Raw genomic sequence first — 24,134 nt, forward strand, 5'->3', positions numbered from 1 at the left:
TACTGGACACCGCTGCAGTCTGGGAGCCCACTAGGGACGGCCACTGTGCAGCAGACAGTGGACCAGCAGCTCATGCCCTCACTGTGGTCTGTCCTGTCCCGTCAGGACTGCTCCTCTCTCTCACACGTCCTGCAGCATCCAGCATCCAGGGGACTCTCACCCGGGCCCACGCGCACGTCACCTGTAGCCATGGGCATCTCTGCTGCTTCACTTGCGCACAACACACATTTCTGCAACTGCTGCCTCTCCAGTGACCACAGCCATCAGCCTCTGCTGCTAAAGAAGGATGCATCTGACCAGTGTCTCTCCAGACTCTGTTCCCTCTGCCTTCCAGTCCCTGAACCTCACCTACGGCCAGCGGCGTCTCTGCTGCTGCGCCACGCCGCCACACTCACACGGCACTCAGTATTAATACACGAGAACAGAGCTGTTTCCAAAGATTTGGTAGAGTACAGATCATTTTGCTCCATGTTTTCCAAATAGGGGAGAACGGGTTTTTTTCTGAGGAGCAAAGATTTCACTTTGAAAGAGTGATTAAACACTTAAGAATGTTTGTGTTAACTGTTGTATATAGAGTTAGAGTCTTTGTCCTCTTAAAGTCCCTTGATAACAGAAAGGTTGACAAAAAAAGCGTGCAAATAAAAAATAATAAAATCCCAAAGTTATTGAGTTACTGTGGGGTGTAAGTCAATTTTTAAGAGAGCCAGACTACTGCCATCTCACTGCTTCATTGTGATTGTTTTTTTGTTTTATACCTCTTCATTAAATAAGAGCTAAATTCATGAAGGTGGCTGTTAAGTATGGATTATTATTATTATAATCTTGGTCAACTTTCAATGTATTTTTTCACCTCTGAAAACAATTCCAAAAGCTAACAGTGAGTTTACCATGAGTTCTTCCACATTCTTTCCTATTTTTCAGTGAGCAAAGACTGGGAAGAAGGGTTAGCTAAATTAGCCTGAGCATGGCAATGACACCTCAGGCTCTGGAGCTGAAGTCAAACTCTTGCATGGAAGCCAATTGATTAGCTGTAAAAAACTAGACAGATTACTCAACACTACTGGCTTTTAAGTTTTTATTACCTATAGCACTTTCTAATGAATGTGGTTGTACAGACGAATTCAACATTTTCCCCGTTTGAAACAGATTTGTTTTCTTGGCAAGTACAGCAGTGTGTTTGATCTTACATCCAAATTTCCATTGTGTGGTCTGTTTCTTGCGTTTTAAGTTTGTGATTGTTGTCCACTGGGATTTTAACCACACAATATAAAATAAAATGGACACATCATTGAGTATTCAAAGTGTTTCATGAAAGATATTCACATGTCACCTCTAGGCTGCACTACATTGGATATTTTGTGCTTGCTGCCCAGAGCGTTCACATGGTTTTATTCATGATTTCTTGCTGGTGGCATGTTTGTGGAAAACAAGTGGGCTTCATGGTACTACTTCAGGTCAGAATTGACTCTGCATCCCCATGGTGAAAACAAAGGCTCCAACAACTACATAACCTGTTTTTTCTACTGAAGTGCAAAGTGCTATACTGTATATCCCTTTTGACCTTTTGCTTTTTTAAATAATTCCAATACTATAACTCTTTGAATTATTATCCAGTTTTCTCATTATAGATGGTTTCACTCTGTTTTAAAACTGAAAAAAAAATCTGTATCTTAAGGAACAGCCTGAAGATGAACATATTTGCTGAGTTATGAAAAGATTAAAAAATGATGACTAGATAAGGAGAACATAAGCTCAGTACAGGTTGATCTACAGAAGCAGTCCAGCAATCCGCAGGTAGAATCTCCTGAACTGAAGACTAAATCTCATTTGGGAGATTCAGGGGCGTTATGTAGGATTGTCTTGGAAAGCAAGAACCCAAGATGACTGCATATTGTAACCCCTCAAAATCTATGGTGCCTTCAAAACATTTCATCTCTCCTCATAAGAATGTAAGAAATGGCATTTGGCACATGTAGACCATCTGCTGGTTGGTATCTAATTAATATCTAATTAATCCTGTGTTCCTAGGGTACCAGCTTCATCAGCATCAATGGACTGCTTGTTCCACACTCCAACAGCCCTTTGCATAAAGATGTGCTGCCTACACTCTGTTTTATTTGCCCTTCCACATTTCTTTCTATTAGAGGTGTCTGGTTTGGTTTTCAGTGTTGATTCTGTGAAGGTACAATGGGTTGACGTGATCAATTAATTAAATCCTTTCTAACTGAATTTTGGATAATTGATCAGGTTCACTTTGTGGAACATCAGCATTTTATTTTCTTTTATTGTGGTGACCAAAATAATACACAGTATTCTAAATGAGATCTTATCAAGTGGCATGCTCAAGCTCAGTGTTCTGCATTTTATGTGTTTATAGTTTGTTTTTCTATCTGCAAATAATAATAATTCTGTATTTGGCAACATTAAACTGCATATGCCCTTGTTTGCCCAGTGCTGAATTTTATCTCTTTGAATGTTGTTTGCTACTTCTACAATGTTTGGTAATCTTCCTATTTTGGTATTCTTTGCAAACTTGACTAGTTTAATAACTATACCAGAAATCTACTGTATATCATTGGTATAAATTAGGAAATGCAATTGTCTTCATACATACTGCATTCCCCTAATTTCTGACCACCTGTAATTTGAGAATCAATCTTTACAAAAGAGAAGAACTTTACAAAAACCTTCTTTAAACACTAGATACACCATGTTATACGCTCTATATGCTTCTAACCATTCTTTCTTTTTATCTCACTTGTAATAGAAGTCAGACTAATAGGTCCATAATTACTTGGCTCAGGTTTGTGAATCATTTATGAAAGAACATTAGCAGTTCTCCAGGTCATTCTTACTGCACCATCTTATGTGACTGTTATCTTGCCATCTCCTCTGTTAGAGACGAATGCCAACGCTGTTAGAGATGAAAAAAAAACTAAAGTAATGCACTAACTTTGTGCAAATGTGATATTATAATGCTTTGGACAACTGGTTCCTATCCCAGCAAGCAACAGGTGCAAGACAGGATACACCCTAGATGTGTCCATCACAGGCCACACACACACACACACAGACACACACACTCACGCCACGGCATGTCTTCCCAGAAGCCCATTAACCTAAAAGTCTTTGGACTGTGGGAGGAAACCGGAGCACCCAGAAGAAATCCCTGCAAATACGGGGAGAACATACAAACAGCACCCCAGGAACTGATCCCAGGGCCCCAGAGCTGGGAGACAGCTCCCCTTATCATGTCCTCGGATCAAATTCTCCATTAGAAGCTACTTTGTTTAGATCGTTTGGAGAGCATTTTCATCAAACTGGGCACACCAAACAAACATTTATACACTAATGCTTTTACTGCCTTCTGTCACTAGAATCTGGAATAGTGGAAAGGCGAAGACCTGTAGCAAAGATGTATTATATCGGGTGATTTTTTTAGTTTCATTTTTTGTGCTTTAAGTATTTTAAGGAATTTTTAAATTGCAAACACACATGTTCAAGGAGGTTCTCAGAGGTCCTGGAACGCAGATAGTCTGGAATTAAGCACAAGGTGACAGGCTCAATCCTGCAGTAGTCATTATCAGACAGCTACCAGACAGACATGATTCTTAACAATTTTTTTCTTATTGTTACTCAAGTGCATCTGTTTAGAAAATATTGTTCTTTTTACCTCACTGTATTTCTCCAGAAACATCTCCTTTATTTATTGCTAGCCAGCATGCTTATTAGTAATATGGAGACATGCACAGAGTGTCTGGCAGAGTATGTTCATTAATTCATTCATTAATTTGGTTAATTTGTAAAATATCCAGTAAACCCTGTGACCCTGAATTGGAAGAAATGGTTAGAAGATGGCTGGATGGATTTCCAGTCAAGAAGTACAATGAAAAACACAATGACAACAAGGATACAGCCTGTGATTTGTATCGAAGATGGAGGAGAGCAGTGCACATCTTTCATGGCTTTACCTCACAGATCTTTTTGAATCGAAAGAGGTCAAAGGATTGCACCTTAAATGCCATCTTTGCTTACAAGGCAGTGGAAGTATCAATCTTCATCACCTCGCCATCAAATTTCAAGAGCAACGCAGAGGTATGTACAAGAGTCTTTCTCTCCAGCTATTTGATTCCATTTAGCTGACTGTCTGTGCTTGGACTGATATAGTGTCTTGCAGCTCTGTAGCTAAGAGTTACCACCTGGCCCCACAATCCCTAGACACTTTGAAATAACAAGATTTTAAATTCACCCTAAACTGAAATGAACTAATGTGTGAAACTGAACCTTTACTGAACTGTTATTGCTACTTACTTACTGTGCTGGGGCTGACAGTACGAAAGTTATAACATTAAAAGTATGCGGATGAATGTGAGTTTTTGTTTTACTTGATTGTTTGCAGTTGTCCATTTTTAGGTGCCGTGCCTCAATTCAAATCTGAGTGTCAGTGGCACAGCAATAAAAGGAACAGAGATGATTTCATTAACGGGCTGTGCAAATCAGGACAGTAGCACGAAGACGAGACGAGTGGGAATACTGATGGCTACAAATGACATGTAGATTCTCATAAAACTGGAAAAATATTTGATATGTGTTTTATTTCAAAAGAAAACCATTGTAATGTCATAACTCACAAGGTAACTGCAGTACCACTTAAGTAAAGCAACCTTCTCTCTTAAAGTGTCAGGGGATTTTGGAGCCAGGTAACAGCTCAACTAGTCATAGATGCCATTTACATTTTATGTGTACTGTCGTCATTACACCGAGTGGTGTTGACTAATAATTGATATGTAACACTGTTTTCTTGGCAGAGAAACCATCAGTCGGCAGTCCAGGATTCTGAGTGCTCAAGCGCATGAGAGAAGGTGGGGGTTTGGGTCCACAGTCAAGAAGACCAACCCTGACACTGACGGCGAGTGTTGCCGGCCACAGCGGGCGTGGTGCTGCTGAAGTACAGCAGTGTCCACGTGACGATAAGAAGCTTTGTTGGCAAAGTTCTCAAGGACGAAAAGTTCTTGGTAGACGTCATTTTACTGACATAGTGCAGTCACTGGATCCAGGAACAAGGATGATGTCACCATCAAAAAGGTAAGAAAGTAATTAAGCAATCCAGCCCATTTCTGTGGTGTGTGGCCTACCATGTGAAGTGATGTATTCTGAGCCAAAGACCAGGTTTTCAATGAAATTCAAGGTCATCCATCACATGGCAGAATCTTCAGGAGGGGTCGATTGCTTTCAGAAATAATTTCAATCATTCAAAAGAATAATTTCAAAAATAATAACTTCAAAAACCTTTAAACATTTGTTATCTTTAACTTGTAATATGTTTTCCAGTATGCATGTAGACTGTATAAGGAAAGAAGTTACAGAGTACTCTTGGGTGGCATGGTGGTGCAGTGGTTAGCAGTTTGAATTCACATGGCCTCCCACAGTCCACAGACCAGCTGGTAATGACCGAGGAGGCCCTGGCGTGAGTCTGTGTGAGTCAGTGATGGACTGGGATAGGCTCCAGCTCCACTGAGATCCTGAACTCGAAGAAACAGGGAGAAACTGAATGGATGGAAAATGTTGCTACTGGAGTTTTAGCTTCAGGTGATATGGTCTTTTCTAAGTATACTTAAGTAAATAAGCATGAATAATTATAAATACTACTTTACATGCAGATTTAAAATTCTATTCACAAGTAAAGTTCTATTGGGCATATAAAAATTAGAGACGATTGGCAGGATGTTTAGCTAATGACAACCATTTTCTAACTGTTTATTTAGTTTCATAATGTTCTTCATTCTGTGTTTGTAACAAGAGCGTTACTTTCCAGTTCCCAGCAGGGCTATAATGTGTTTACTTTCTGGTGCAGGTCTGGACCCTGTCTGTGTGCCCTTGAGCTGCAGTCTCCAGTGAAGAGCACGGTTTTTCTGTGAAGACTCTTCCACACAAGGCTACTCTTCAGCCCACAGCACGGGTCTGGTGAGGTACTCACTCGTGGCCAGAGAGATGTCTTTTGGGCCCACACTCCTCTGTCGCTCTTCAGGGTTGCAGGACTCTCACGACTGAAGCTGAACAGCAGGTTCTGGAAATAGCAATTAGCAAAATACTTTTAAAAATTATGAATTTTTCAATATGAAAGGTAATAAATATTTGACACGTTTATTGTGGCTTATTGTCTTGTCTAAGCCTTCTTTATAAAGAACAGGAACTCACAATTTTAAAACTTGAACCTAGAATTGTTTTATGAAGTATTATAGATAAAGGGTTTGAACTTCATCTAAATCCCATTCTTCATCTAAATCACATACGATAAATCGTATGTAACTCAAGGTATCTGCAGACTTCTATGTATAGAATTTAAAGAGATGTAAGAGACTTCTAGAGAGATTGCTTAATGCTTTTATACGGTAGTAGTTTTTGTGATTTATTCAAACGGATTTTACTTTTTTAATTTTCTAAAAGGACATTGACCTAACTGCATTTTTCCCAACATAACTACTTTCATGGAGCCTGAACTCTTTTTACACATCTCCTGCCAGGTTGCACTGCTGGCTGGGACATGTGCTCAGTTCATGTGTGCAGTATTTCTGTACTAGAAGTATCTGAGTGGAGCCCACAAAGCTTCAGGGGTGGCCTGGTCAGAAAGGTGATCCCCCTCACCAATGCCTGAGGCCTGCAGACACACAGTCACGTATGGTTTGCAATATGGGGTGGTGGTTAGCCCACAGGGTCCTCAGGTCATTCACTGTTTTGGGTACCTATTTGTATGGAGTTTGCATGTTCTCCCACCTCCAACAGACAAGCCTGACATTTGGCTTGATAGGGCACTGCTCTGAGCCACTCTGCCCCCTCAGGGTGTACGGGTCAAATGACCACTTTGCATGTGTGACCTTTGTCAAACAGATGGTCTCTTCTCTTCATTACCCATCCTGATGACCGACAGTAGCAGTAGCTAGTGCCTTGCTTCCCTGTGTTCACCCTGTGACCCATGTTCACAGGGTCTGTGACTGCATATTTGACTTACAGTGCTCATACTGTACTTAGCTATAAGGGCAAGAGGTGCATGATGTCTTTCCTGCTGATATAGTAGTCAAAAGAGATTGTTCCCTCAGCAAAAATAGTCTGTCTTTGTCTGCTCCCTGCTTTAATTTTCGGTCAGTTAACAACCAATTGAAGTTCTCTGTACCTCTTGTTTACAAATACTGTACAAACACATTGGGTACCTTATCATATACTGTATTTTAACATTAACTGTGGAAATTGTATTATTGTAGATAATACATTGCGTTGTTATTAATAGATTTAACATAAAATATTTATAAATACTTATAAATATCTAAATACTTTTTAATAGCCTACTTATTCAGGTTCTCTTCACTTAGCTTATATATGATTTCACTACTTTGCAATATGTTTATGGAAATTAAAATGCACGTTTCTATCAAGCATTCAACCATCACATCTGTGTGCCTATAGCAGAAATCCACGTGTGTACAATTTCAGTAACTGAGTAAAGGTGTTGCATGTGGATGTCTTGGAGCATTTTTGCATTTCATCTCTCATTTTAATAGAAATTTCTCTATATACGTCTATATAGATAATAACATGAGAACTCATTTTTAACAGGTACAACAAATGTAGCCTAGCCAATCCAAGCCACTGTAGAATGATACATTATAAGATGCATTATTGTTCCTGAGAAAAGATATCTCGAAATTACATTTAACTTGTGACTTTTATTATATTTCAACGTTTTTATCATACCTCAGCTCACTGTTGCTTTCAAATTAAGATTCCTAAATTAGCATTTTCCAAAATTTTTAAGCTTTTAATTTAAGTAAAACCCAAGATCTGCCTCCAAGAAAATGTAGATGTAGAATTCATTCTGCTAGCATGCCCTCTAGGAGTGCTCGTTTTGTCCTGCATTTAAACAATTCGCACTGTAAACCCACAACTTTAACTTACATACCAGGAAACAACAGCCAATTGTTTTCTTCCATCAATTAGACAAACAGCTGCTCACTTTTAAAATTCCTTCTTAAACGGATTCCATCAATTTGAGGAGGCCAAAGACAGAATCCTATTCCCTAAAATGTCCCGTTCATCTTCTGAATGGTAAACCCAGCTTTCCCACAGTATGACAAAGATCAGGATCATGGAAAAGGGTACTCCCTGTTTTTTGTCATCATTTCTTCCTTCTCCACTTTATCTCTCTGTGCTTCCCTAAGAAACTCACATTTCTTCTCACACAGGAACTGCTGAACTGTATTTGTTCAGATGCCTTCCTGTAGCAGTGTTGTCTACTTTCTGAAACATCCAACATTGTAAACAAACCATTCTATTGCTTTTTTTAAACGTTATTGCTTCTGGCGTTTATTACCAGGCAACACTGAATGAGTTCTTTATTTCCAAATGCAATTTGCTGAAGCTTTATCACAGGTTAAGGCAGGTAATTTACTACATGTTCTCTTTTCTTGTGAGAGAAGGGCAGCCCATGAAACATCTGGGCACGGTACTCCCTGTTATCCAGTAATGGCTCATCTGTAGGTTATTTTCTGATACCCATGGTGCTATGAATCTACTTTTCCACCTCCAGCTAACAAGACTCGTAATCCCAGCACCACCTAACGCATGCGAAGTTGCTCATGAAGAAACACAATAAATGAGACCCCCGTGCTCAAAATGAAGGTTTTCATTACTTCACAAAATGAATTTGGCTTGATTATGGGGAGTGTTCTCCCTCTTTGTGCACACCCCTAATCTGCAGGTTAAAGATTACAGTCTTAACTAACGGGGAATATACACATATAAAGTTGCTTACAATTAATCAATATTTCCACAATACCTAATAGAAAAAGACAACTCAGTGGTTCTGCAGTAATGCTTTTTTTATAGTTCGGTATGCCGTGCATAAATTTAGCTTACTCTGAAATTGCAAATGATTGTGATCAATATGCAAGTTTACAGATTTGGTTAACAAGTAGAATACTGTTAAGGGAAATGTTTTAGACGGAATAAATGTGTGTTATTATCATCTATATGAAGTAAAAGAATGCTTTAGGCACCCATGGTTGATAGATTTAAAAAAATAAATCTTCACAGCCTGTAACTGTCCGACCTGGTGCCACACCTTGTCTCTTCCTCTCAGCATGGAATAAACCTTCACATTGCATCACCACTTCCTGTGGCTCATTCATGTCCATCCTCTTGATTAAATCTCGGTTATCTGAATGGTTCAGTCCAGGACTTTCTTTACTAATTGTGCCTTTACAGAATATATTGAGAAACACTCATTAATCATTCAACTGTCACAATTTCAGCTTCGACTGTACAGTGGCAACAGAACAATATCCTACACTAATAATTTATGTGTGGCAAATTGAAATCATGTTGAAATCCCTCCTCACTGACTAAGCTACTTGCACCCATGTTCATTAGGTGGCCTGTAACGTCAAGTAAAGTTACAGTACAACCTTTGAAGTTTTGTTTTCTACGTTAACCCATGTAGATTGTACACTGCCTCTCTTGTCTTTTTTCTTTAGCTTAAAGAGTATTTTTGATAAACTTGTATAGTACATCAGTACTCCTGAGGCTTCTAGCTTTGAGGTATAGTATAAACATTTAAGAATTTATGTTATTTGTCTTAAGTTTGTTATTAGTTTTGCCCATTGATAGTTTTCTCCCATTAACAATTCCTTTTTTCCCTGCCAGTTTCTTTATGAAATAGTCCTCTAGTCCAAGCGCAGCCCATGCTCTAGAAAGGACTGTAATCGAAGTTCGTTAATGGCTTGAACATCTTCCTGAGTTCTGTTTAGCAGACTTACTGTGTGTCAGATGTATTACAAGAGTGTCCCTTCTTTCACCTGCATAATACAGCTCTTTATGACTTTTGAGCACCCAGTTGGATGTTGAGAAAGTGGTTCATGCCTTTATTTTCTCGAGACTGGATGACTGTAATGTAGTGCTTGCTGGCACGTCTAAGTGCTCTCGCAATATCTGTTATAATGTGCATGAAGTAGACATCAGCATGTTGAAGAATCAGCTGCTATAATTGGAACCAGAATCAGCAAAGGAAGAAAAGAACCTAAAGAAACAAGTGAACACTATGTAAAAGTGCACTTACAACTGAGAAGAGGCGGCACTTCTTGTTATAAAGGGTTTGTGAGAGTGTGGAACAAGCTACCCAGCCACGTTGTTGAAGCCGATACCCTGAGATCTTCAGGTCGACCATCACACTAGCTCGATAGGCTGGAAGTCTTTGTGCTTCCAGCCTATCTTCAATCTTCCAATGTGCTTCCAGCATTATGAAATCCTTCCAAAATGCTGCCTCTCGGCTCCAGGACCCTGGGTTTCATCGTGGCCTTTGACACCTGTCCGGGCAGTATTTCCATATTCTCCCTGAGTTTGCATGAGTTTGTGCGAGGTGCTACAGTTTCCTTCCAAAAGCACGCAGGTTTGATGAGCTGTGTCCCTCTGGAATTTATGCCAAGGAAGAAGGGGGCCGGGTATCTCCAACACTACTCCCCCACGAATGGGGAGACTTTGTTGCTGCTCTCTCACCCTCGCAAACAGTCCCGGTTATGGGCACTCTATCAGATAGGGAGCACAGTTTTGCTTTTGTTTATCTGTTAGTTAAATGTGCTTTTTAGGAGTTTGTACATGTTTTGTAATGGTGCTTGTTTGCAGGTTGGTGCAGGGAAAGGCTCACTGGTTCTGACTGCGAGCTGCAGTGGTGCCAGTGAGGACAGGGGGGATGGGAAACGAGCAGATGCTTTGGCTCTTGTTATCTGCTTACCAGGATCAACTATTTAGCAGCCGGCTCCATCTGTCAGTTACTTCCGCTGCCCACCCGCTCCTGAGGAGCAGCAGGTATATTAGCTGCATCTGCACCTGTCACTTCATGTGTCAGTCACTCTGGGGGCAGGAGAGGACGCAGCTCATTGGCAGCTGCAGCCGTCAGTCATCTCTCCACCCCACCCTGCCCTTCGCTGCCAAACGCAGCTGTCAAATTACTGCCGTGCTTCCGTCTCGCAGCGACGCTTCACAGCACGGCTGCCAGGAGCTCCTGGGGCTACAGGCAGAGGCCAAAAACACAACCTGAAATGAAATAAAAGGCAACAGTAACAGTCAACACATCAAGTCATGCAATTTCATAGACTCAGGTTTTGCCTTTTGCCTCATGTGCTTGCTTTATTTCAGGATGTAAGTGACACACCATACAGACTGGGTTGTTACCTGTGAACCGGAACTTGATCTGTTTTGAGGGCGGTGGTTACGGTCTTTCTCACACAGAAAGAGGTGTTGCAAACTGTTTTGAATAGATTTCATTGGAAAAACGTATCATGTCAACTGCCAGTTAGAATCAGGAATTCAGAAAGCCTTTTACATCATTTATAACTTTTTTTCTTTAGTAAAGCATAAAATACTGGTTCAAATAAACAATGCAGCAGGCAGTGCTATATCATTAATTTAAATGTGAAAGTACTGAAATGAAATTAGACCAATTAGCCCAATATGTATTAATAGCAAATGTTTCCCATCTAAATCAAGATCCTCATGTCTTTTAATAGATGTGCAGTGTCAGTACCCTGAAGACCAACTCTACAACAGAGACTGTTGAATTCTGAAATTTGCTTATTTTATTCGGTTGATCTGGGTCTTTAACATCAGCAAGTAAATAGCTCAGTATGTTTAAGTAGCAAGGGTTAATGACCCTGTTACATCTTCATGATATAATTCCTTAGGAAGTCCAACAACATTGAATTCTCCCTCTGCAGGAGGCCTGGCTTTTCAGTGTAGTGACATTCAGCATTGTCTGAGGAAACACTGTAAGAGGTGGAGCTGATAGTTTCCTGAGAGGCTCTGAATGAATCCTAGCAGAGGAAGAGCTGCACACACTATGTGAGCTGCCAAGACTCGGATCAAAGAGACAAATGATTATCAGCCACTGGGGCTGTAGAGGAGGAATGTATAGGGGGAGAGTGTAATAGGAGCCGGTTACAAGGTGACATAATCCCCTATGAAACTGGAAGGTGTTGAATTCTTCAACGTTAAGAGACTCAGCATTTTGACATTGCAGAAGCTCACAGCTTGGAACTGGAAGCTTTCTTATGTACTATGATTGAGTCTCAGCAGTTGAAAGTAAATTTGGGATCTAAAATGAGTAATCCTGTAGCTTTATAAATTATTTAGCTGTGTTAACATATTCCAACTCATAACTCCCAGATTTCAATATATTGCTTTATTTTACACAAGAGAAAGGTTACAAACTAGAGAAAGCCATCTGGCCCATCAAGCCTCTATGGTTTTTAGTCGCTAATTGATCCAAGGAAATTAATCAGTCTTCAACCACATGGCTGGGTAGCTTGTTTCACACCCTTTTCAGTTAGCTGTTTCCATAAACAACTTGGGTAAAGAAGTGCTTTATTGGAATTTGGGAGATACGAGTTACATAAAATATCAATATTTATTGTGGGCTGTGATTTTTTTACTTCAAGTTTGAAGTTCATCCTAAATCACTTCATAGATTTCTGTGATCCTAAACCGTACATATCACTAACTCTAAGGTTCATTCTAAATGTATGCCAATGCTAACCCTTCCCAATTTTAGGTCTTGAAGTAGCCAGGAGCCCAGCGTAAAAAAATAAGGATTTAGAAGTCCGAAGTTAAGTCCAACCTGCCATTTGAATGTCCTAATAAACCAAGGTTATGTTACACCCATGGAAGTGAAAGTTCTGATTTAAAAATTGGAATATTCTTTGACCCTTAACTTTTACAGTCATCTAAATTTACCTTAATTTAACATATATTACTTCACCACACATTAAGAATAAAGATTTATATAAAGAATACTAATACATGCTAATATTTCTTTAAGAGCAATAGGAATATGGTTAAGGACTTGCATAAGGGTATGAAGTTTGCAGTTTACATCTGACTTCACTGCTCAAGGCCATATCCAGACACCAGATATCATTTGAGTTGTCTGCCTACATGCAGATGAGCATAAAGCAGTTAAACACTGATGATCAAAGTGGGGGTTACTGGTTTATCTGGTTAATTTACTTCATGGGAAATCATTATAGCCTTCACAGAAACATAGCATAAAAAGGACAAAGGCAACAGACAGGAAACAGAGAGAAACATAAGGAGGAGAGAGAGAGAAGAAGGAACACCATCCTCTTGCTCTAATCTTCAGCCCTGCAAGAGGACCATGCTCTGAACAGTCTTGGAGACCCGATTCTGGTCTCATTTAGTCCACACTGGAACCAAAACAATTCTAATTTTATCTCATCAAACCACAAACCCTATAGTACCATATAAAGGCTTTATTGCAGACTATGGGGTTTTCAATAGATACAGGACATCCTTGAGGAGAAACTGTGGACGAGGAGAAAGAACTGTATTAACATAAACCTGTCCCCAACACGCTTGACTGTAGGGATGGTATTGACTCATGTGAGTGAGAAACAATGTCACTTGTAACGCTGTGCCTTTAGACTAAAATGTTCCTGACAAAACCTTTTGACTTTGCAGTTTCACTTGCTTAATGCTTTATTGCGAACTTCATATGGGCTTTGAGATGGATTTTCCACTGGAATATCTTTAGCGCTTATACTGTCACCATTGGCCCCACATTCCTGACCAGTTTCTTTCTCGCCCAGCTGCTCAGTTTAAAAGGACAGCCTGATCAAGGCGTTTTCTGAGTGGTATAATACACCTTCCACTTCTTAGTGGCCCAGAGCAGTATTCTGTGCTCCAGATCTGTGCCTTTCTGCAACATTATTTCTGAGTTGTTTTGAAAGTACTTTGATCTTCATGGTTGAATCTTTGTTTGAAATGTACTACCTGACTGAGAGACCTTGCAGAGACAGGTGCATTTTCTTCAGAACTCATGTGAACCACTATTATTATATACATTACTTAAAGACTGAGGCCATTCTTGTGACCTTTCCATTAACTTAAGGTTAATTTAGGTTCATTGTAGCATTGTGGTTGAAATTAGCATATTTGAGGTTTTTATGTTTCTTTCCTTTTTTCTCACTTAACATATGAAAGTGTTCAGATAGAGCATTCAAGTTTTGATTACAAAATGTTCCTTTTAAAAAAAAATCTGTACACATAATCTGTACTTCAACAAGATGAAGCACTACAGGTAAACAGTTTTAGAACCATTGTCTTACATGTGTACGTTTTTTGTGTTATGAAATAAAAAGTGTGACGAGGATTTCCCTAACAGCATTCACAGAGTAGTAGTGAAATCCTATTTCTGCAGAGTTAAGAACTTACATTTAACTATGTTACCTGAAAAGCGCTGATTACCTACAGTTTTACTCATACAGGAAGTCCAGAGGGAGGTTAATTGGGGAGATGTATGTCTTTATTATTCTTTGAGAATTCAGTGCAAATTTGTGATCTTAAATTGAGTTTAAACATGGTATCCTTTTCAAGACGTAAAGTAGAGTCATTGTGTGTTCTGATGTAGAAGTATTACATAATCAAAAACATGGTTAAAAGCACAGGATTAGCACATTACCATAAAATCTTTCCTTTGTAACAGAGGATATTGTCAGAAAGTGTGTTCTTTTTCTTGTAGTAAATTCAAGGACCTTTCATGAGTGTAAACAAGAAAAGACAGTTGTTGACTCCACCTTATCTGACTTTAAGACTCAAGAAGCAGACAAAATTCAAGCCTTAACTAGAAAGTCTTTATTCTACCCTATTAGATTATAAGATATAGAGAAAAACACAGCCTAATAAACTGCAAAATGGTGAGTGGGCCCAGGTGGCCCCCAGTGATGTGGCCTAAGATAATGGTTTGGAAAGAGCAGAGACTGGGGCATCATCTCTCCCAACCTGAGGCACTGGCCTCCCCATTTGGGTCTTTGTTTCTAATACAGCTCTAATTCTGACCTGCTAAACTGATGTATATCCAGAAGCCTTGTGTATGTGCACTGCAGGGGACCCAGAAATCAAAGCTGAGCTTGAAGAAGGGCAGAGAAAGGGCTGCTTTTGTAACATATGCTGATGGCATCTGATGTGAGAATTCTGCTGGATGAGTCTCTGCAGTACTGCAAAGCGCACTGATTGATCTTGAAGAATTCACGGGTTTCTCATGCTGCAGAGAGCAGCTAGCATTCTGCCTGCTAAATTGTGGAGCCGAGAATCGTTTCAGCTATTTCTGATTAATATTTAGATCAAATAATAACCTTTTTTTAAAAGGGATACTGTTTAATGAGTGCATAAAATAAATTGTTATTCTATCTCGCAGCCAAAAATTCAGAAACATCTTTAAAAGGAAGAAACGACTGATAAGGATGTTAATTTTTTTGCAAGCAGAGTTTAATTATAAACTAGCCAACTCGTTAATTTAAAACTGTTAGTGTCCACTGGAAAAAAATGGCAGTGTATTGATATTTATTAACATACGATACAGCTGTCGGTGGAGCTACTAAAAAGCATTTGACATTTTCTGTGGAAAGAATCGGAAATATACGTTGCCCTGAAAGATTTCTAAGCCAGGCCTCAGACGTTGCAAGACTAAATGCAAGTCTTGGTCATTCCCTTGGCAAATTGACTGCAAACAACCCAGAGCATTTCAGCTGAGGAGCCATATGGATATTAAAATAAAGTTCACTCCCTCAGAAAGTGAAGAAAACATGAGGTCAAAAGCTGCGAAAAGCTGCTGGCTGCTGGGCATAAGGCCCGGGCCTCTGATACAGTCCCCAGCAAGCTGCCCTTCCTGCTCAGAGGGGTCTCAACCCTGTCCAGGAAGGTAGCCGAAGCCCGTTTCCACAACTGACTGGGCGCCAGGGTTCAGTTCACACTGCCTTTTAAAAATACAATTAAAAATGCCTAAAAAAAAACATTTCTTGAATGGGAAAAAAGAATTCTGCATCACGGAAGAAATAACACATTAATAATACATTTGTTTTGTGAGTAACATGTTTACGTGATTAAAGGCAACTATGATTTTAATGTATTTAATTTTTAGTGAAATAAGTGTGTTTAAACTCATCATAGCATAACAAGGAATTATCAAACTATAAATAATACAAAACAAAAATATATAATAATATAATGTGCAGGATGAGGGCAACGTCTACATAGAATCAGTGCAAAAAATAAAGTGAATAATTTATGATTTTCTGGAGCAACAAAATTGAAACACAATGTGAATGTTTGCAGTGGCATCTCTGTTATTAGGAAAGGTGCTCTTCAGTTTGTTACTTGAATATTTCTTGTTTACAGCTTCTTGTTTGGGCTTTATGATTACATTCTGTCTACATTCTTCAGACTGTTTACTGTTCAGCCTGTTTTAAATACAGAAGAACTACATTTATAGCACAGGCATACTTTCCTGTTCTTCACTATTGTCCTCCAGATTATCTTTAGCTCTTAATAAGGTCTTCACAAGCACGCTGGCACGAAGCATTTATGCCGATCCACGTTTCTGTGGCTGTGACCCGCTGTCCTTCTCCGCCTGCATACACAGTACAGCACCTATGCAGGACAACTCAGACATGCCAATGACCCTAGACAGAAAGGCTGAGAAACTGTAGCTCCCAGAGAAGTCCCCCACATTGCGGAGAGGAGCATGCAAACTCCCCAGAGACGACCCAGCAGGCCGGAATCCCACCTGGCAGCCCAGAGCTGCAGTATGAGGCAGCAGCACTAACCAAGCCCACCGCCGTGCTGGCCGCCAGTATTCAAGACTTTCTCCATTTCTTTCCTTCTCTGATATTTCAGAAAGTAATGGCTAACAGCAACAGCCTGGCATGGCAACGTCGGCCAGTGACACGGAAACTCCTTCTACCACCTTTGAGAAAGATGCCTCCTCTGGAGACAGAAAGGGCAGGCAGCAGCGTCTCCACGGCTGCCCCTGCGTGTGGACATGCGCTTAGGAGATCCGGATCCATGTGCTGGATATACAGCAACATCCCGCAGGTGAGTAGAAAAGGCGCTTTATCCTCTGGATATTCTTGAACTAAAGGGTTAATGGGATTCAGGGCTGTTTGTGTCCTCGTGTTTAATTTAATTCAGTTAACGGTGATACAGAGCTACAGTAGGTTTGCTCATGTCTCCAAAATACTGAGCATGTGACTTTGGCTTCCTTAAATTAAAACAGTCACTGCACAGCATGCATTCTATGAGTTCTGGTTTTAATGATTATAATAATTATTTTGACCCGGCAAATGCTTCGGATTGATGTAGTTATATCACCAGACAAAGTATCACATCAAACAGCAGGGAAAACGTATTACTACAGTGAAGCACAGTGTGAGCAGCAAGACAGGGGAAAAACACAGGACTCAATCAAAAGTAAAGTTAAAGCTGTTTTCAGAGAAGAATTCTTCACATTAGAAAAGTGACAATGTATGCTTTGAAAATATTTTCCAAATCTAGGAATTGTCTATAACCTCCTGCAAGTCCCTGGCCAACTTGCTGTGCTGACAGGCATCAGCTGCATCAGTGTGTTATTCATAACGAGGAACAGCTGTCTGACAATCATGTCCCTGGGATCCAGCCTTCTGTACCTCCTTTTTAGTTTTTGGGCTCGTGGAGCTTTCACAAACAAGCCTTTTTAAATACTCATATTGAATGAGTCAATATCCTGTTGGTGGCTTTGTAGCAGGAGCTGCTCAAAGTTGTCATCGGATTGAAGAGTAAACTCTAGCAGTGACGGGACAGGTTATGAGGGTGATGAATGATCCAAGACACTTTCCCTGCAAATGAATTCTGTCCTGATCAGATTGCTAGTCGGTGTTGAAGTGGACAGATTTGAAAAAGGAAAGCTGATAGATTTGCTTGAGAGATAGCTAGCTATGATCTTTTGACCAAGTGACTCATGCAGTCACTATTTCTTCCATTTCAGTTTATTGTAGGTAATATATTGTTTCTCTAACCACAGAGAATTACACTGTACATCGACCTTTATATTCCAGCATCACTAAAAAGATTGGCATAACACAGCCTGGACAGAGCTTGGCAGTGATACAAAAGAATAGCTGTTTTTCATAAGGACCCTGAAAATGCTTTTAGAATTCTATTAACTTGAGGAGTAATTATGTACAGCATGTGGGAGGGAGATTTCAAACTCAGAGTCAGCTTGGTTGCATGGCATCTTCTTCAAAGCTCTGTAAACATTCTGAAACATTCGAGACCGTCCCAGTAATAAGGAGTAAGGAGTGAGTCTGGGGCCCAGGTCTCTCACAAACGAGCAGCTACTCCTGCCAGCCACATACTGACCTGAGCCCCCTTCAACACTAAGCTGAATGTATTAGATACAGCCTCCTTTATTACCCCTTTATTAGCATAATCATGTAAGAATTATGTAGACAGAGGAAGCAGTCTTAAAAGGTAAAATATATGAAACTGTAGAATCAAACAATCCTAAAGATCTTAAAATAATTAAAGAATCTTAAAATGGGGATTCCCAATAGTATACAATTCCCTTGTATACTAATTGTAATTTTAGACTATGTCTTAGTTTATATGAAATTAAATGTACACTTTTGTATCTTTTGTGTTGTTTGGAATGCACTATGCGAGCAAGCACGTACTGTAGCTTTTGGGATACACAATAATGTTAGTAAGATTTAATCTGCTTCTTTCCTGCATTTTCACATGTAAAAAACACATCACAACATGATGTTTAGATATTTTTTCTCAATAGTTATTGATTTGCACTGACCAAATTCAGACATCTTGCTTTTGGTTATGGATTCTGATAAAGCAATATGTTTGTCTTTGCTCTCTGTAAATTATTTGTTTTTTCCTTTCTTATCTTAGTCCTAAAAATGACTCATGTAAACTGATGCTATCTGGCCAGCTAAACACAATAATAGTTTTCTGCATTCCAGCAAGCTTTGAACTTTGTACAGTTTAGACTGGAGATTGCATCCCTAATTGTTTGCAGGTGTGCAGTTCATAGAGCAGGCAGGTTTAGCATTTACAATCCTGGGATAAAGTCATAGAGTATGGTGCCAGTGAGCTACAGGAAACAATTTATCACTGTTGCTGTTTATAGACAGTAGAATAAAAGAAAGTTATTATTTTCAATAAACGTTTTCCTATTTAACCTGACAATTACTTATTTCTAGTAAATATAAAAATAAATTAAATGTGTTTATAAAAATATAGTATGAAACATATACAATATACAAGAAATGTTTTTCACTAATTGTGCTATTCACCACAAACGTTCAAATCAACATTAAGGAAGTATACTCCATTGTCTAAACCAGACGTAAAAGAAATACTTCTTAGATTTGAATCAGTTGAATCAGTTTTTGCAAAGGTGTATCATTGTATCAATTTCTGATGATGATTTATAGTACAGACCTTCATTTTAAAGAAGGTCCCCGGACGGCTTTAACCAAAAAAATAGTACTCAGGTATTTTGAAAATTTGTGGTAATTGTGATCATTTTTAAATTGTTGTTAAAACCTCTATGAATATTTCATGTGGTAAAATTTCATATTGGGATAAATTAACTTTACCAAATGACAGGCCTCTTCCTGGGCACTGTATCATTATAGGAACACAGGAGCTAAGAAACATCCAAATCAACTGTATCATGAGAAGAGCAGAAGCTGATGGGCTGATCAGAATTTGGTGATGTCGTTTATGTCCATCAGGAAAGTCCAAACGTTAGCATATAGAAATAGATAGAAACCCATAGCACTCATACAGCAAATAGATCATCCAAAAAACCTCAATGTTCAGCGCACCAAGAGAACTTCCAGCCCACTCTCCTTAATAACCCTGGAACACCATCACCAATGTTCTCTTTGAGATTTTTAACATGAAGTAGCAGTCAGGGTCTTCAGTGATGATGCCCTGATTATCTAGCAGGCCTGATACATACCTACTGAAACAACCACTGTTCCAATTGTTCACCTGAGGAGAAATGAAATGGGAGTCCCACATAAACAGTTCAAAACCTCCTTAGGATAAACTTCAAGAGATGTAGCTGACAACACACCACTGGCAGCAGCCTTATACAATCAGGATGAAATAGGAGCTTGCCGGAGCAGAAAAGACGACTTTTCAGGAAAATCACCAAACTCATGTCCCAGAATAACACCAATAAAGAAAGAACAGACAACTGATAATCAGCAGACATGGCCCAGCCCTGCTTTCCAACGTCAGTATTTCGACGTTAGACAATAATTCTGCAGCTGATGAACTGGCCTCATTCAACAGATAGGACACAGGTTGTATAAAATGTACAAAAAAGATCATTCTTGATCAAAAAAGATAGAGATTACAGAAACCACCTGCCTGTGCAACTCTCTATTGACTACTTTGTCATCTTTAAGCAAAGTGAAATATGCAGCTTAGTGCAAAGCATGATGAACATCTTATGGTCTTTTTATCTTCAGAAGAAACCTCAGTCTCTCTGGTTTCCTCCAGCCTGAATATATTTTATGGATCATATGCTATAAATTCATTCCATTTCAGCCATTATGTACAGTACACGCATTTGATGATAGCAATTCTGTTACAAGGAATTCTAAAAGACAAGTGCCTGCCTACACTACAGAACATGTGTGGGGAGAGATGTTCATTTTTTTTCTCATTTGTTTGTTTTATTCCACTCACATCCTTTATCGGAACAAGCTCAGAGCTGCAGGTGAAGGTAGACCACACCAGACCTTGAAATTCCATCCTGCAAGCCCTGCGCAGTGTTTCCTCACAGGTGATTACAATCTCTCTTTCACCAGTCATGTCTTGGCTCATTTCCCACACTTCTGCATAGAATGACCCGACGTTTGCTTTTATGTAAGGCTTATCTTTGCTCATTTTCATTTTACATTCTTTTGAAAGCATTAATCCAACATGTAGATTAAAATCAAATAGATTATTTTTTGTTACGTAGACATGTGCACAACATGTATCAAAAATATTTATAAAAGTACATTGTAGACAACCTTTGTCTTTAAATTTGTTTACTTAACCACGCACTTTACAACCTTGGTACATATTCATAAATGCACATACAGTCTACAAATATACCCTCCACTCACTCTGTGACACAGCAGCGACCTTGACTGAAAGATCCATGTTGACAGTGTTATACGTTGGTATCTTTTGAATCGGTGAAGAAGTCTGCAGCGATTTTAATTTTGTGTAACTACAGAGCTGGATGTCTCATTTTGTTTAAGAAGGCCAAATTAATATTTTTATGACAAATAAACAATTTGTGTTTATAGCTGGATTTGGGCTTGGTATGTTTTTTAAGCATGAGCAATGAAACACACATGCACTTGTGCAGCTGTTAAACTTTCAGTCTGCACATAACCTCAGCGGTATTAAATTATGGATTCCGCTCATCTATAAGCTGGGCTCTGTTTCTTATCCTTGATTTTGAAAGAAGGTCATACATACCTCAGCTTTGCTAATCCTATCTGTCACGTATGACTAGCTTTGCCCAGACAACACTGTTTGAATGTCTATTAGAGGTGGTTTATGCTGTATTTTCACTTGATCTTCACTGTGCATTAAAATTCACAAAGCAGTGCAGTTGTGTATCAACCTATTATGTAAAATTGTAGAAGGGACTTAATGATGCAAATTACAAAGCCACTTCCCCTGCTAATACTAATTTAACACCAATGAGCACATTATTCCTCGGATTTTTTTATCTGTATAACAATGTACTTATCCTTAAATGAGATGCTCATGAAAAATTGATATTTTTGAGAAGCATGTTCTGCATGCAGCTCTCTTTGCCATATTTTACTTTTTCATGCTCTCCTTGTTCTTGCTTTGACTGTAAAGGTGAGATATGTAGTTAAAGGAAAATGTATTTCTCATTACCGTTCTGGAAATAATACAACAGCTAAAGTATATTTAAACATTGGTTAAGTATTACAATGAAGCTCTAATGACATTGCAATGATCCAAGTCTAGCCAAAATGCAGGGTGCCACTAAGTACTCATCAGTTCAATCTCATTTAATTAACTCATAAAAGTCTGTGAATTAGGTGAATTTAAATTATTTTTAAATCTGAAAGTTCTCAAACAAGTCTTTATTGCTCCGATTCAATCAAACCCTACTTATGTGTTGGTTAAAAGAGTTTTTAAAGATACTTTGATAGTAATATTCATCTTCATTTCATTCCATATTTAAACAAAATAAATTGTAAAGATATTCCAAATATAGCTGACAATACTCCTATGCTCAGCTGTATTTATCACACTGTGATTGATTAAAGAATCACAAAGATATAAAAACATCTAAACGCAAAATGAAAGTGAACTGAAGTTATGTTTCTTGATCTTTACATGAGCTCCCCCTTGACAGCAAGAGGAATGATCAATCTCTGCATTGTATATACTGTAAACGTGACCTCTGTTTGACTGGGTATCCTTTCAACTGGCACTGCACTGTTTTCGGTTAGTGAAGGGCCGATAAATGGGTTAGCTGTTGAGAATATTGTACAGGTGTGTGTAGCACCAACATCATGTCAGTAAAAATGTATGCAAAAGTAAATGATCTTTTGAACTGCAGGTTAGTATACTCTGGGTATTTGTAGTGTGAGTATAACTGGTATGTGCACTTACGCAAATATTGTTGCAATTCACTTTTCACAAATTAACAAAAAAAGCCTCACAAAGTTACATAGGAAATGAGTCCTGAGCAGCCCTAAAAAACATCCGGATGTGTTTCGACTGCATATGAGTAGGTTTTCTGCAACAACCAATTTGTCATTTAGTCTCTTTACAATTTAGCAATTAAAAACTGCAAACTTACATTAAAGATGTTAAAATTCTTAGAAATCCATTTAATGAGGATAGATCAAAAAAATCTGAAAGATTTTACAGCTGAGACACAACAGATTCTCTTCTAACACTAAAAAAATATTTAAAAACGCACCAACTCACTTAAAGCTGCCAGTCTTTCTCCTTCGACTTGGACACTGCGACAAGACACAGGCTTAACTTGTCTCTAACCTGAAAGTAACATCGAAATTGAGAATTAAACTATAATACAACAATATAATAAACAATAATACAATTATATAATACATCTTGAATAGGTTTATTGTAATGATTAATTTGTCTTTAAATATTCTAAATTTGCTATTAATTATTTATTCTCCTCATCATAAGTTTATCACTCTTTGCATCAGTATACTGTATGACCTATGTTGATTCCTGATAACAGCTAGTGAACAGACCTTCAGGCAACAAATGGCAAAATTGCATTACAACAATATATTTGAATAAGTCCCACTATTTTTTCATTTATTGTAATCTAGCACTCTTATACAGTAAATATCCAGTAATCACTTTTTTTGGTTTATACGTTTGATGCTTAATTAAATGTTTTAAATTCTGAAGGGTGACCTGTTTCCCAAACGCACTGCGATTATAAACTCATGTGACTCCCATCTGAAGAGTTTGGCATGACTTCACCCAGATGCTTGCTGTCGTGTGTGGTTTCGGTATTCGACTGCAGCAAAACACCGTTCGTGGCCAAACGCTGCAGCTGCAGATGCGAGGATTGTATGAAGTTTGTGTAACTCTAGATATTCTCCGCGGTGACTTACATTTGATATCCAAATTGCATTTTTAGATAATTACTAGTAGTAATCGCTCCTACGGGACACACACGTCTAACGAAAACCAAGGATCTCTTCGCCGTTGCTTCACAATGCTGAGCACAGAAACTTACACTGGTTGGAAAAACACCTGAAACGTAGAGCAGTTCCATTAACGTAAACCCAATCATGTGATTTTATTCGTTGAACAGTAGATACAGCATAATGTCTTTCATAAATAATGTGTTCCCCCTGCTAAACGTGGACAAAACGACGCTCTCAAGAACCCCTGGAGAAGGCTTCGACCCCCACACACGACCCTAATATCCCACAAGGCATTTTTATTTTGTTGTTTTTAAATGAGCATTTACATGGTTTCCTCACCTTTGCGCTTGGGGCAGTGTGTGACGGGTTCTGAAAGGGTTTCCATCAATACTTTTGTTTTGTTACCCTCCCACCCCCGAAACAATATATTTCGGATACCGTTAGTCAACGGTTAAAGATCGAAATCGCTCTCCTATACGTCAAATCTTGGTAGAAGCGCCCTTAGTCCAGGGTAGTACATACCTACTGGAAAATATTTGGATTTCTGATTAG

The 24,134-nt window shown here is 38.9% G+C and overlaps 1 protein-coding gene and 1 long non-coding RNA gene across 4 annotated transcripts in view; one reads left to right on the plus strand and one right to left on the minus strand.

The window, feature by feature from the left end:
* The window catches only part of axin1 (axin 1), a 69,742-nt gene that overhangs the window by 6,828 nt on the left and 38,780 nt on the right, over positions 1–24,134 (plus strand). For 2 of the 3 annotated variants that reach the window (XM_015359835.2, XM_015359832.2), the window contains exon 2: positions 16,735–16,932. The gene's annotated coding sequence lies outside the window, so the exon portion shown is untranslated. Of the gene's footprint in view, positions 1–16,734; positions 16,933–20,670; positions 20,690–24,134 lie in introns of those variants that run through there. The other variant, XM_015359834.2, reaches the window with a different exon arrangement.
* LOC107078927 (uncharacterized) lies at positions 5,784–24,124 on the minus strand. The gene is made up of 4 exons (XR_001479879.2): positions 23,922–24,124; positions 22,879–22,947; positions 10,781–11,082; positions 5,784–6,067 (listed from the first exon to the last, which is right to left on the minus strand). It is a non-coding gene; the product is annotated as an uncharacterized lncRNA (long non-coding RNA).

This window comes from Lepisosteus oculatus, chromosome 19, assembly GCF_040954835.1.
Source record: "Lepisosteus oculatus isolate fLepOcu1 chromosome 19, fLepOcu1.hap2, whole genome shotgun sequence".
NCBI classification, from domain to species: domain Eukaryota; kingdom Metazoa; phylum Chordata; class Actinopteri; order Semionotiformes; family Lepisosteidae; genus Lepisosteus; species Lepisosteus oculatus.